The sequence below is a fragment of the Coptis chinensis genome, chromosome 3 (genome assembly GCF_015680905.1).
Source record: "Coptis chinensis isolate HL-2020 chromosome 3, ASM1568090v1, whole genome shotgun sequence".
Classification (NCBI taxonomy): domain Eukaryota; kingdom Viridiplantae; phylum Streptophyta; class Magnoliopsida; order Ranunculales; family Ranunculaceae; genus Coptis; species Coptis chinensis.
The window spans coordinates 110,161,032-110,176,737 of NC_141458.1; the positions used below are offsets into that span (position 1 = coordinate 110,161,032).

The 15,706-nt window shown below is 35.0% G+C and overlaps 1 long non-coding RNA gene and 1 pseudogene across 2 annotated transcripts; both read right to left on the bottom strand.

The window, feature by feature from the left end:
- Window positions 1–1,723: 1,723 nt before the first annotated feature.
- Window positions 1,724–5,904, bottom strand: LOC147512902 (uncharacterized). The gene is made up of 3 exons (XR_015215132.1): window positions 5,498–5,904; window positions 4,173–4,323; window positions 1,724–1,908 (listed from the first exon to the last, which is right to left on the bottom strand). It is a non-coding gene; the product is annotated as an uncharacterized LOC147512902 (long non-coding RNA).
- Window positions 5,905–9,914: 4,010 nt separating this feature from the next.
- Window positions 9,915–14,616, bottom strand: LOC147512903 (polyadenylate-binding protein RBP47B'-like; annotated as a pseudogene). The gene is made up of 6 exons (XR_015216102.1): window positions 14,563–14,616; window positions 13,768–13,925; window positions 13,323–13,419; window positions 12,773–12,934; window positions 10,808–10,905; window positions 9,915–10,695 (listed from the first exon to the last, which is right to left on the bottom strand). The product of XR_015216102.1 is annotated as a polyadenylate-binding protein RBP47B'-like (transcript).
- Window positions 14,617–15,706: the final 1,090 nt, after the last annotated feature.

Below are 15,706 nucleotides of genomic sequence, written 5' to 3' on the forward strand. Positions count from 1 at the left end.
CAGCGCCACTCCACACAAAGAAATATAGCTAACTGCTTACCACCTAAGCAAAGACATTGCCACTAAAGTAAGCAATGTTTCACAACACTAAGCTAATATGAGTCTTTCGGCCTCATTAGCACTTGCAACATAGAGAGTAAGCTTTCAACCTTAAATATGAAAAAGAACTGCCAAAAAGAATAAAAATTTATCCTTCAACACATGACAAGGCAAAAACTCTCTGCAAATGGAGTTATATACTTGTATCAAGTACATGCAATCCAAAAATCATTATAAAGCATGTAGTTTCAAGCCTCCATCATGCACCGTACCACATAATCAGTAGACCACATTTCTACATTAGCAAGAAACATAGAGTATACCTATATATACCTCTAGCTAGTTAAATTCAAAGAATCGCTAGCCAGGGCACTTACTTGGAAATATAGTCTAAAATGGTGGAGTCCCATAAGGAATTCATAACAAAGAAAATGTTCTCTACCATTTATGGCGTTAGATAATCTAGAGTCCCACACATGGTTTGTCTTTAGTGTGTTGAGTGGACTGACAATCCAGCAAAACACACTAACAACACTAATCTGACCATTGCTTGCTACAAGAACAAATACACAAGTATCTAATTACAGTACTTTAAAAGAAAGAGCTACGCATGTACCTTCTTTTATAATTAGGATTGCACAAAGTAAACCAATATTAAATTAAGGGAAAAAGATGAAAAAAATTGAGTTAAATAGACATACCATATGATGCTAAAAGGTTTACAAGATTATTGAAGTAGAAGGCATTATGTCATTTCGGCCCGACACTAGCAACTTTGGATCAACTCAAGCTCAAGATAATCACGTGAACGGTTCAAAACTTACATACTACAAACACTAAACAAATGAATAACAAGATTGCTTAAAACATTATAGGTTAGATAATTGTGAAGTTAATGATAGATGGTTGGTTGTTGAATGAATCTAACAACAATCCAGTTGGTTTAACACAGAAACCACAACCTGTTAAAGCAAGTCAAGCATTAAGACTAAAACGCGTCTTAGAACCCTGAAGTACTCCCCTGTTATACATTCTCCTATATTTTGCTTAACAAGGAACTATTTCTACCACTTAGTGTTTGTAGCATGGGGCTTTAGTATTGAGAGAATTCAGACTAGCATGCATGCGACTAATGACTGTCTGTTCCTCTTTTTTTTTTTTAATAATTTTGTTCACTCTTCCACTGAGAAGTTTGTTTATTTCATTTCCCTAGTATCCAAAATTTGAAGATGTGCAAGGTAGCCTGTATTTTACTTTTATAACAAACATCAAATGGGTATAAAGGAGGTTTCAAAGAATTCTCTTACCTCAAGGTCAGTAGCACCATCTCCAATCATAACCATCTTCTTGAGCCTGCAAACCATAGCTTTCACATCACTACAATAAAATAACAAACAGTGGACTGATATTTAGTCTACTTCACAAAGTCTTTATCGGCCTTCCGCTTACTACGACAATAAATCGGGAATGACAATAAATCTCGCCTCTATTTTGGGATGACAATAGAATAAACTTTAATTCTAACAAAACAACTAAACCATACAAAAACATCAAATCTTTATAACAAGTTAATTGAAAAGCTCACCAAATAAGATCGGTCTTTGCTATCGCAGCTTTTCCACAACTTTTTATAAATGTGTTGTGATTCTTGGGCCTCTTGCAGCTTCTTTCATACTTCCTCAATCTGGTGTTAGTAGCGAAACTTGAGGCTGCCATGTTTCATTGGCTAAAGTAATAGTCCCTCCACAAATCTGTATGCAGGTCATCACCAATCTTCCATTGAGTTCTGCTCTGAGCCTCAGTTTCAAGGATTCACAGTAGGAATAGCTTCGTTTCTGTGTCAAGCATAACAAATCGTGGACCTTATGGCTGCACGGAGAAGTGTATTTTTTATTAGAATAGCCTAGTCTGTATGGCTGTACTTAAGAGATGAAAAAAACATGTCTATCACTCAAATCTACTAGTTAAAGAATCGATGAACTTTGTTACTGCAGACATGAATATCATTACTGCATGGAGTGTTAACACTAGGCTAAGAAGAGCTGCAAGAATAAGAGAGAGTAAGTGGTATCCACCAGATCCTCAGATTATCAAATTTAATTATGATGGTGCTTCAAGAGGAAACCCAGGACTAGCAGGTTTAGGTAGTGTGTTTCACAATTCAGAGAATTCAGAGAACCGGACTTTACTCACAATGGAAAACGACACTAGTCTACTAGCTATCAGGAGGAGTGTCCATTCATGGTGGACAAGAGTAAGAACGAGTACTGCTGAGAAAATTTTGTATAACGGAAGGCCCCCATGGATAAATAAATGGGAGGCCCCCTATAGTACTTAGGTTTGGCAAGCGCCATGAGGAGGATACACTATCCTACCTTTTGGTAACAAACTATGTAAACTCTACCTTCATTTATTTTTAATACAAATCTCCTGCTTACCTAGCTGAAAATAAAAGGAATCTGGAAATTCTACAACCAAATCCACCCATAACCCGAAAATAAACAAACACCACCCATTGCATAATATAGAATACACAAAAGAACAGATTTTATAAGCAATTACAAAGAAATCGTCAACTGCAATACATGTTCATTCTTTTGCACACAACAACACAGTTCCTAACACCAAACAAAAAAATCCACCACCCAATCCTTCCAAAGCTCGATATTAAAAAATATACCATCCTGTCCATCTATAAAATCACAGTAGAGTTACAATTTTAACATCAAACACCAAAAAAGATTCAAAAAAATTCTAAAAACAATAGAAAGCCACCTTGACCAAACCAACAACATGCTCTTCAAAAGCCATCAAGAATTTTTGAAGCGTAATTGTTGTGGTGGTAACTGGAGGATCTGAATTTTCAAGGTGGTTTCTTCTTTTCTTTTTTGTTCTATAATTCTACATAGTGCGCTGTCAGTTGTTTTGGTCAAAATCAGGTCAATTTAATTTGATGTTGCATGCTTTAAAGCACAACCAACAAAGACATGACTCGTGAGATGATCCCCCGGCCCAATAGTAATGAAAACTCCAACTCAACCATCTTATAGTTCCTCTCGTCAAGAGGCCAATTAGTTTCTCGACACATAAGAAACTAATAAATATGTTCACATAAATAATAACTTTACAAACTAATACCTAAAAATCCACAACACAATTAAACATGCTACATAATCAGAAAATTTCTCATCAACCACCCTGAACGAAAACAGACGTATATTTCTCAATATAGCTTGGAAAGAGACAAATCCAATTGGGTTTGAAACTAGACTCACAGAACTACAACTTACCTTCAGACCTTGAAAGCTAAATTTTATTCAGAAAATCACAGACGTTGACAGAACTTGCTGAACTGTCAGCACAAGAACTAATTCATCACTCTGAAGTAAAACAGTCATAACTATCACTATATAACTTAGAATGGAACAAACCAAAATGGATATAAAACTGCACTCGAAAGTCTACAGCTTCTGTTCAGACCAATCAAGCAAATTCCACATAAATATTTTAAGGAAGCTGACTAAACATAGAACATGAGCTGGAAAATCCTAGTTAACATAGCTGTGCTAAAACAGTTGTATCTTTTACTATATATATTGGATTGAAACAAATCCAATTGGATATCAAAGCTAAGTATGATAGAGAAATCAAGTTTCCATACCCCTCCCATACAACATGTGGCGAAAACAGATAAAAACAGACACACATATGGCGCTATGTAACCGACACTAGTGTCTGACACACACAACAAGCTAAAAACAGATATAGATACTAGTGTCTACAAGGCCAAAGACGTGCTAAAGATGATAGACCCACACTAGTGGCAACTCATAAAATTGGTATATATATGGACACTATAGTGTCAATACGTAAAACTTGTGTGTATACGGACACTTCTAATAAAAAAGAATTTAAAAATTACACTAGAGCAGTTTCATTTATTTCTTATTACTTTTGTTTACTTAATCAATCATAGCTTCATGATATAAATGAAACACTTGCGAAAAATAAACAAACTTCTTAAGTATGGACAGTGGATACGTACAGTGGATATAGTAGTCCTCGAGACATAGTAGTGTTAAGTTTTCACTTTTACTAATATTCTAAATTATACCAAAGTGTTTGGAGAGTACCTCAGCCAATTACCAGACGACCCTTTCGGCATTAGGAGAGATCTTTGCTGTGGCAACAGCATGATGAATGTTCCATCTAGTCAATTTCAAATTCCTCACATTATGAAATCGGTTGGGAAGTTGCTCCAAAATAGCAAAGGATAATGACATTCTGGCAAATGGAAAAAAGGAACATAAATATATTGAGAATACAGAGAATACGCATACAATACTTTACTATCAATGACTCTGTAAGATATTTAACCAAATAATTACTACATAAATTCCAAAGAAGTACAATAGGCCAATTTGAATCAGGATCAAAATCATCACCAATACAAATACTATACAACCCCAATTTCCTGGTGCTCGTAAGATACTTTCTGAGTTGGCATGTGGGTGGACAGAGTATGGTTCGAGGTAACCAAATCTTAATTACAATGCAAATACGAAGACCTAATTTACTCTTAAGTTTTCTATATCTCCACAAGCAAGTTGGAGTTAGGAAGACCTCTACAGTAATATTAGATCTTTAAAAAGCTTACTCCTAGGGCACATATGACCTGTAGCATCACATGGTGTTATAATTACATGTAGCATCATGATGTTATAATTACCAGTAGCACATGGCAGTATAAAGACCTGTAGCATCACTGTATTATAATGAGATGCATGGAATAAAAACTAAGTAGTTATATAGTACTAGAAGTTATAAGTATTGTAAAAGAAAAAGTAAATAAATGAGAAAACTAAATAAACAAATAACGACTTAAAAATGAGAGGCAGTTATATAGTTATGACCTTGAGGTGCTCCAAATTGAGATGACTTTAGAAAAATCACCAAATGAGCAGACGAAGTTTGTTAATTATTCAAGGCTATATTTTCCCTAATATCTCTATGAACAATCCATATATAGCTGACAAAGCCTCACTAATCATACATTCAAAGTCTTTCAAATGCTAATAACAATTGAGCCCCATGTTACAGAACCCATAAACACACATGCCCAACTAGATATAACATAAAAAATCAATACTTTATTTCGTTAACATTAACAAACAATTATTCCTAGTAAAAATACCAATCATTTAACAAATCTGACATGGCATAAGAACATTTTCTGAAACATAAGTGGTCTTAGCAAGAAGCGGCAGGAGAAAAAGTGTCAAAACACCTACAATACAACAAGCAACACTGAAACAAAAAACAAATAAAAATATGTATTAGTAATCCTTTGGTAAACACAAAGACAGAAGAAGAAATACCCTATTGTAAACACAAAAATAAAATAACAAAGAAATGAGAAAATAATCAAAATTGAAAAACTAGGAGAGACAAAAATTACATTTGAGAAAGCATTCACAGCACCATGTCTCCTTCGCATCTGAACGCACCACCACCAAACAAAAAAAAAACGATCTCTTGAGAAGAGGGTTTGGTGAGAAGAAGATGGGATGAGTTAGGGTTTAGGTTTTGAGTTAAGTATTGGATGATAGAGAAAAATTAAGGGTTTTATAATGATTCTTCTATTCCAAATGGATCCCCATGAGAGAAGAATACTTCTTCACCCAAATCAAGGGATTATTGGGCGGCTTCAGCAGAGAAGATGAGTTTTTAGGTTGAAGTGAAGCAAATCACGGGACCAAAGAAAAGGGTATTTTAGGTTGCGACAGAAAGTGCTGAAGTTTAAGACGTTGAGTTTCGTGATTTTTATTAAGATAGGTATTTTCGTACCAAATCTTTGAAGAGTTCTACACTTTGTACTTGCGACGGGTTTTGAAGGATGTACGACGGGAATACAAGTAGTTAATTAAGGACGGTAGAATTAGTCTTATAGGGTCGTCCTTAATCAACAATTCTGGTGTAGTGAGAAGGCCTACAAAAATCAAGAGAGGAGTCACTATATTACGACAAAACCCACGGTGAAAGTTACACCTGTGTATGTGCGTGAGTTTAGGAATTACAACAATGTTTCCAATAACCTGATCATGCATATCTTACCATTTACCTTGACATATACGACGACACAAATTTATCAGTGCCTTAGCTAGCTTTTTGGCAGAGCTAGTTTATACAACTCATGAAAGGATTCTGGGATCATATTTTACCTGCATGTCGGCTAATATTTTGAAGATAGATCAATTGCGTAATCGGGGAGACCGGATGATTCAAGTGGTTTTCCACCGCTTAGTCGTGGTGAGCATGCATCTCAATTCCATCAAAATAATTAATTCTTGCAAAATAATTAACTAAAGATTAGAGTGTGTATTCCCCAGTCCCCAGTCCCCACCCAAACAAATCAGTAATAGTATACTCAATTTGGACAGAGGAAATTGAAATTACAAAATTGCTATCCTCGAATTGTATGAACACAATGAGCAATATTCAAACACAGATGCAAAAAACACATACCCAGATCCCATATTTTCCTAATATAGTAAGATATAATTTCAACATGAACAGAACATTTGCTATTTATTCTTTTACATTCTCATGAGTATTCCTCCATGTGCGAACAATAGCAGTCGTTTGGATAACAATCACATAGAAGAAATAAATATATAGAGATAGAGAGAAAGTGGCGAGAAATTCAAATCTTTAAGAACAGTGTTTGCCTTCTCACACTACCAGATATGAGTCATCATGTACACCATGAATATGAAATGAATAAGGTCAGGAAAAATGAGAGCAACTCCACATAGAAATCTATAGGTAAATTTCATATCAGTGTCTAGAGAAGTAGCAACTTCTCAATGACATATAGAATCTCACAACACATAATAATGCACTGACAATCAGGATTTTTAACCCCCGCTTAGTTTGGAAATCATACCCCAAGACCTTGGAGCTAACCTCCAAAGGCCTGATTCCTTCAAGCTGTGAATATTAAAAATTATGCCATAAGTATAACTTACATCAGTAAATCTCGGGAGCAGACATGATTTGCCAAACACTAGAATATCCAATGAGCAAAAGCTTGAATAGATAATCACTACAAAACAAATACCACAAAATTTGTTTCAACCATATATATTTTAGATTCAAGATTGAAGAAATCATATAGTATTCCTTTTACGTGTGAATAGTACCAAATCGAAGATTGTGAATAATACCGGCCGGAGACCAAGACAGTATTAATAATGAGAAATTGCAAACACGGGCGAGAATATTCAAGAAATCTACAGAGAACCTTTAGATAGTGAAAAGATAAGCATTTAAGTTTGATAGAGGTACTCAGTAAGCTTGTTTACTCAGCCGTTGAGCAATTTCATACTTCTCCATATTCAAAGCACAATCGCCATTTTGAAATATGCCAAACAATTATTTACCACAAACAAAACGGGTATGCCATAAATAAAAAATTTCCAATAGCGTACATGCACTGTAGTTGCCAAATCTAAATGAAAAAAAGAACATTGAGATACCCTCGTAACCCTCGTTAGTGCTTTCACTCTTCTCTACACTTGTATCCACTCACAAATTAAAGAGTTGCTCACAACAAACTCAGGTTATTTTATCGACTATAGTTTCATAAAATTACATAAAGTCATTTTAACTTTTATTTCCTAAAAAATTAACTAAAATTGAAATAATTTATTGTAAACAATTTATTCAACGAATGATAAAATGACAAAGACAACAATGAGAAATTTTCTAAAGATAGAAGAAAAAAAAAAATCCTTTTAGTTGTAAATATAACATGAAGGAGATAAAGCAAACAAAATGTACTTGCTCAAACTTCAATTACATATTCAAAACACAGAGATATCGAATAAAAAGTAATGAAAAGAGAAAAAATCACTTTCAATCGTCTAGCTTTCTCAAGCTCGATATATCATAAATCTCTTGCTCAAGAACTTCCAATGGAGAATTCAATTGCTTCGGCTACCTGAATCGTTTGCAGAGATGAATGCATAGGAAATAAATTTGATCAATTCAACAAATAATTAATACATAGATGAATCAATCATCCTATTATTGGAGATTTTAGAGAGAGAGAGAAGAGGAGCGAGAATATTCGAGAATCGTAGAGATAATACCTTCATATAGTGAAAAGACCAAAATACCCTAAAAAAAGATAGAAAAATTACCAAACTGCCCCTGTGACGTACATGAAAATACTATTCATCATACCCCATATTTTTCTATATAGTAAGATATTTTAGAATATAAACATTTAATTTAATGTAAAACTAGTCACGTGGTGGCTGGCTCAAAGTAGGGGCATTTTTCAAAAAAACAAGTAATCACGTGGTGGTTCCCTTCACTACAAAACATCTCGATTAGTGTGATACCAACTCAAATAAGTAAGTCAAAGTGGCTCCTTTTCTCTGTCAAAATGTTTCAATTTGATTTATCTATTTGATTTATTTGTCAGTCTCAGTTCCATGCTCAACTAAGCCACACACACAGAGAGAAAAGAGATGGGACCTTAAAGGCTGAAACAATGGTGCCAAAAGCAAGGGTTAGTAGTAGAAACCCAGATTAGGGCGTGGGATTGGGAATTATTCAAGCCAAAAATGGTGGTGTATCCCCACGTCATGATAATTGAAAACCGGCCCCCAAGGCTTTATCCAGCCAGCAGATGAGGTTAAGAAACCTTTTGTTAACAATCGCAAACATCAACCACTCAGGGCAACCTTTTGATTATATTGGCTGGAAGGTTTCAAGGGTAAAAGAGTTGTGTTTTTGAAGCAGCTTTCTTTGGGTTTGCTTCTTCTTACTGGACCTTTCAAGAGAAAGAACATGCTCTCACTGCAAAGGGAAGATGATCAGAAAGTTATGGATGCTTTGTTGATAAAGTTGATTGAAGGAGTTCTAGAGTTGAAGACAGAAGACATATTTGGCTCATTGGCTGCATGATTTTCGCTCAAGTTTAGTCAGGCATGAAACCCCATGAGCTCGTGTTCTAGAGGAATGACTTTGCAAAGTCTCGAGTCGGTTAAAACATCGGTTAAACTGTAACATACTCGGGTTGGATCGGGTATCAGTTAGGTTAGAAATTGGTCAGGTTAGTTTGGGATCGGTTAAGAGTATGTTACAGTTAGTTATTGTAGTTCATAAACCGACAGGGTCAGGATCGGTTAAGAGTATGTTACAGGTTAGGTTAGAAATTGGTCAGGTTAGTTTAGAAATTGTAGTTCATAAACCGACAGGGTCGGTTCGGTGGTCGGTTTTTATCCAAACCCGACCCGAACCGACCCGTGCACACCCCTACATATAACCCCTTAGTTAAGGGTGTTATTAATGTGTATGCTATGTTTAATCGCACAATCGGAGGGGCGTGTATAGTTAAAAATTGATGGAAATGGAAAAAGGAATATCTCAACATAAAATTGTCTGTTTGACAAATATGTAATAAGACCTCCACCATATAAAGCTTATGCCAATGCTCATTCTCTTTTTTGGGGTGCATAGATAGCAAAATTTTACACATCCCGTTTTGATTTCTTTGATGTTAAGATTGGCTATATTCTATGGGTTACTAGCAAGATGCACGTGCTATGCACACGATGTCAAACAAAACTTAAGGAAGAGTGTAAACATAATTTGCTTAACACCTTTCTTATTTGGTAACCAACTCGGGGGGAAATTGATGTACTGTTCGTAATTGTGTTTATGGTTGCTAAATTTTCTTGTTGAGGGTATGAACTTAACATTTAAAGAAGGATATAGGTAAGTGTCTTGCTCTTCAATATTGTATACCTGAATTTTGCAAGTTAAACTAACACCATTTATTCAAATTGTAAGAAACATAAAGCTTCATCGAAGATGTATAATTTGAACTCCATAAAGATGTATATTCATCTTACTCGTAGAAGTTCAGGTAAAGAGAAACACAATCCTATAAATAAAGCAGACGGGCATAGTATACATTAAAACTTTCTTAGCCTGAAAATTAGTGGTACGGCTTAACTAAGAAACATCAAGCTCCTCAAATGACTGCTCAATATACCTTGTAAACCCACCAATTTTGCCTTCAAAATAAGAAAGACCACCGAAGGATCTAACCAAGTACAAGCTGCACGCGGCTAGGCCTGTCGTGAGGGTGTTAAGGTTTTCAACTATAATGGTTGCCCCACCATTGCACTTCCAGGGACCTCAAAGTAAGCAGCATTTTGACCTATCAAAATTAGAAGTTCACAATAATTTGAGACAAACCATATCAGGATTTCCTTGTAAAGACACCAAAGTTGCCTTCAAAATAAGAAAGACCACCAGAAGGATTTAACCAGAATACAAAACTGCACACGAGTTAAGGTTGTTGTGACTTGTGAGACAGCGAGAGTGTTTTCTATAATAAAGGTTGCCCCACCATGGCATTTCCATGGACAACCAAGTAATAAAGTAGCATTTATTCTATCAAAATAAGAAGTTCTCAATTAATAGAGAAACCAGATCAAGATTTCCTATCAAACACGCCAATAAGAAAAACCACTAGAATCAGTAGGCTAAGTTTGTTGATAGAGTGCTGAAGTTTTCAACCACAAAGGTCGCCCCACCATAGCACTTCCATGGACGGCCAAATATGCAGAATTTAACCTGGCAAATAAGGAGCTAACAATGAGTGTAGATTTAGACACAAACCATGAAGTAAATAATAGACCTGATTGAATAAAGTTATGAAAGCTGACAAAAGGGGAAAAAAACTAACTTGTCAACGTTAGGTGTAGCCAACGGATCATATAGTTCTTTTTGCTCCACAGATGGGACAACACCTGCCATAGCTACCATCTCTTGCATGCCTTCCGCCTGAAAAGCAAGAAGCATAAAATGTCTTGAGAAAAGTTTACCAATGGAATTATATTCATGTATATTATACCTTCATGACTTGCATAATTTAAATTTAAAAGGATGAAACAGGGCTCATCTTAAAGAAAATTAAAATGTACAGATGCAAAAAATAATATATAGAGGCCAAGTATCAATAGATAATTTCTTCCATCATTTAGTCCTCCTTTGTTTGAATCTAGTATCGCACACTAGGGGTGGGAATTTGGCCCTAACGACCCTAACCCGGCCCTGACCGACCCGACCCTAAGCCCTATAAAGCCCTCACAAGTAAAGCCCTCACAGAGTTTAGAAATTTGCCGGCCCGCCCCTAATGTCTTCTAGGCGTGGCTAGGGCTAAAGATTCTAAAACATAGGCCCGACCCTAATTTAGCCCTCATTAGTCCGACCCTAACCAAGCCCTAACCGGCCCTGTTTCACACTTTCACTATAAATACACATACCATAATTGTCCAACTCTTTGTTAAATATTTTCAATTAAAATAACATTGTTCTTTGTAATTTATCACTTACACCCAAGGGTACTTCCAATAACTTGTCTTATATAACAAAAATTTGTCAACTTAATGTACCATGAAGAACAATGAGCACTAGCCTAATAAAAAATAAGACTTTATTCCTTTGATCATCAAGTCAAAGTTCATAACTTATTATTCTCAATTTCTTTTCTCACTTATTTCTTATAAATTATATTTTTATTCACATCCAAGCCAAGTCTAAAACTAAAGATTTCCTTCCACACCATTAAAGCAAAATACAGAGCAGACATTTGTAACATAGAAACCAAAAAACAACATTTGTCAGAAAAATGACATTTGTAATCTCAAACCTTTCTCCATCACTTGTTCAAAAGCCAATATTTTCATTTCCATATACAAAGCTTGAATCACTTTTAAATTAGAAGAAAGATAATATTATATTTGTTTAAATCTATTATAGAAATAATTTATGATATTACAAATAATTTAACAACTTCCATGACCCTTAACCAAAACTATTATGTTTCTTCTTTATATCTATTACTTCTTCCTTTAAAATGATAATATAATTATTTGTCTATGTATTTCAATTTAAAATGTAATTTTAGTGAGGTTTGAGTACAAGGAAGAACAAATTCGAACTCTCGATGTACTTGAGTTCATTAGATTGTGGATGTGCATTTTAAATTTTTGGACTTATACGGGATTATTACTAGATTGGTTGGACTTTGAATTTGTAGATTATTGTACATTTTGTAATATAAATGAGTTTTAAAACCCATGTAGTAAAAAAAAAAAAAATATATAGGCCAAAATTCTAAAGCCCGGCCTTAAAGCCTTTAAAGAGGGCTTAGGGTAGGGTAAGGGCTTGAGGTTTAGACTTGTGACCCGGCCCGACCCGACCCTATGTTGACTTTAGGGCCGGGCCGACCCGGCCCTAATATTTGAAGGGCTTTAAATGTTTAGGGCCGGGCTAGCCCGACCCGGCCCATTGCCCACCCCTATCGCACACCTAATTTACATTGACACGGGTATGCATACCCATCTGACACCGATACAAAGTGTCCGATATGGCGAAGTACCAAAAATTAGGTATATCACATACAATACATGTGTGTCATGTTTGACACAAATACATGGATACATATCCGACATGGATTATTTTTAAAATATGGAGTGTCCATAATACATAGACGCACACCAATTCTCGAGTGTTTCATAAACCTATAAATAAGAAGTAACACTAATAATCAAATTTTTAGGCCAATCAAACACATGCCAAAAAAATTCTCTAAAGAAGCGTTAAACATAAGGATTATTTGACAAATTAAGTGTTTGAAATATCTTGCATGTTGAGGATACCGCCCATATCCTGCATATGCACCGTATGAATATAAAGAAGGGTCTAGAGCAGCCTCGTAACCATATGCATCATAGCCTTGCCCATAACCATAATAAGCACCATTCCACTGATTGGGATCTGATGGCTAAGCCCAGGCACCAGGCTGATCCTGTAATTTGGACAGTAAAACATCGGTCAATGGCCATGTAAAAATGGAACTCCAACATTTTAGAACAGTATTTGGCAAGTTAAAAATCAAGAAAAAAACTTTGAAGGAAGGCGGGGCAATTGTGTTCCAGTCATGATTAATATGTGAGGAATGTGACAATGAAACATCATGCACTTGTTGCTTTGAAACCCGCTGGGGAATAAATTATTCAAATCCTCAACCTCCTCAAAATGTTCACAAGTATGGAAATTGTTACAGTAAACAAAATTCAATGATTTCTAAGAATAAAACGTTATAGACTTCATCCTCACACCATATATATATGCACAAATAGAAATCTAATTCAAGGCCCTCCCTATTCAATAGCAAGCATATATCTTGGATTTACTTGTTTAGCTATCATACTTCTACCCCATGAAAGGTGTACGGTTTGCTGGCCAATCATAGTTCCATTCAATCTCTGTATTACTACTTCCGCAGATTGCCTAGACAGAAAAACATAGATTTAAAACCTTAAATATTGACAAATATATAGATAAAAGAAATTGAATATCAATGAATGTAAATGACCATCATGACTGATCACCAATGCAGAGATACAACATTATACCCTTAAATTGCTAATAGCAAAAATAAAAGAATAATGTGCTAAAAGTAGCATGCTTCTAATATTTAGAATTTGGAAGTCACAAACAAGCAATAGACAATAGCTAAAGTCTAAAACGAAACAAAATAGGGTACTACATAAATTAATCAATCAACAAATATAAGAAAACATAAATTAAAGTAAAACAAAACCGGGTAATACAATGAAAAGGGTGATTCAAATATACCTAGTTCCAAACTGTACAAAGCCGCATCCTTTACCCGGTATTGTTTTTGCATAGACAAGATCACCAAACTGCGCAAATATTTGCCTCAATTCCTCCTCAGTGACATTAGGGTCCAGACCACCAGCGAATATATGCAGTAGAAATAAGACAATTAGTAACTTTTAAAGATGGGAATGAAATTCATTCAGAATATATTTACTTTGAACTTACAATCAGTAACTTTTAAAGATGGACAGCCATGGTAGCCTGCAAAAAGTTAAATATTGTTTGAACTTCTAAAATGCAAAAATGTGTTTGTGCAAAAAGTAGGTCAGTTTCTCTCATAGCTAGTAAATTCGTAGACGGCAAAAGTTCGGTACGTCAATTATTCGCCTAAGATTCGAAATTTTCAACAATAATACTTTTAAATATTCGGTCCAATAAAACGCTAACGGTAAAAATATGATATACGTGTTTTAAACGGGTATAATACGAATATATTTCTTTAAAATTTGGCTATATATTTTACATTTAAAATTTTGATATATAAATATATAACGTTTTTATTTTTATTTTTACAATTTTATTCATGAAAAAATAATACAAATGTCATTTTATTCGCCAAACCTTATAATTCGTGAATAATTCGCGAATAATTAGGCAATTATAAGCCCGACCAAACCAATTCGCGAATTAAACCGTATCATTCAAAAATTCGCCGAATTATTCGTTTTATTCGCCAAACCTTATAATTCGCGAATAATTCGTGAATAATTCGGCGAATTACTAGCTATGGTTTCTCTAGACAAAAATTACCAAATCTTCGTAGAAAGGTGTCTTCTCGATCAGGAAGCAAAGCACGATCTGCATCGTCCCCCTTGATAGCATATTGTTCACATACCTTCTCGTCTAGATGAAACTTGGGTTGATTGTATATATATATTGGGAGGGCATTCACTAAAACGACTCGGATTAAGCTACCATAAAATGCATATTATCTAAATCGAATCACTTCAAGACAATGTACATTACCTAGTTGACCAAGACAATGTGTTTTTTTGCAAATTGTTTTAGAAACCTGAATGTAAAGTGCGGCAACTACTCTGGGTTAAAACACTGTTCTATGAATTATCGAATTCTTTGGAAATGAATAGTGAGGGACAATACTCGATGAAAGACCCTCTGCACAAAATCGAGCCTAATCTCATATATGTTTTGAGCGTAATAATTTAGTTAGGTTTAAAAAACACAAAATTCAATGTTCTTCACCATTCAAACGTAGAAAGTAAAGTCACCAATTTAATTTACCATCAACTCACTTTTAATTTTCATTATTCAACTTCATTCTCGCATAAGCTATTTAACGGATTATGTATACCATTTCAATTTCCAGTCCTTAATTGAACAGGGGACACAAATAAATTCATCAAGCCAAAATAAGAAACTCACCTAAGCACCCATTTCTCCATTTCTTTGTGCCTAGAAATGGGCATGATTCAGTGTTCCCACGATCTCATCCCATTATACTTTGGGAAAAAAACCTTGCTCTTTCTACTCTGCTTTCAGCATACATAATGCCATTCAGTCTTGGATCATGTATAGTTTTACAACAGACAACATTAGAATTATCCAAGCCTGAATTCAGTGTCAAATATGCTTCAAAACATTCTAGCAATTTCAGACTTCAGAAAGCCAAAAGTATACTAAAATGCTAATGATGAAAGAGTACATTGAGGACGTTACGAAAACATTAAGATGTCCTAAAATCATACCATGATTGAGCCAGTTGACTCGCTATTGCCGAGTCCATGATTCATCTTCTTCAACCATCCTCTAAGAGCGCCAAAGTCCAATTATAGTAGGGAAAAATTCAAAGCACCTGAAAGGATTGAGTAACTTCTTCCTCAGCAAATGTAGAACTTCAATTCTACTATGCATCTCAACAAAAAAAAATCAAAAT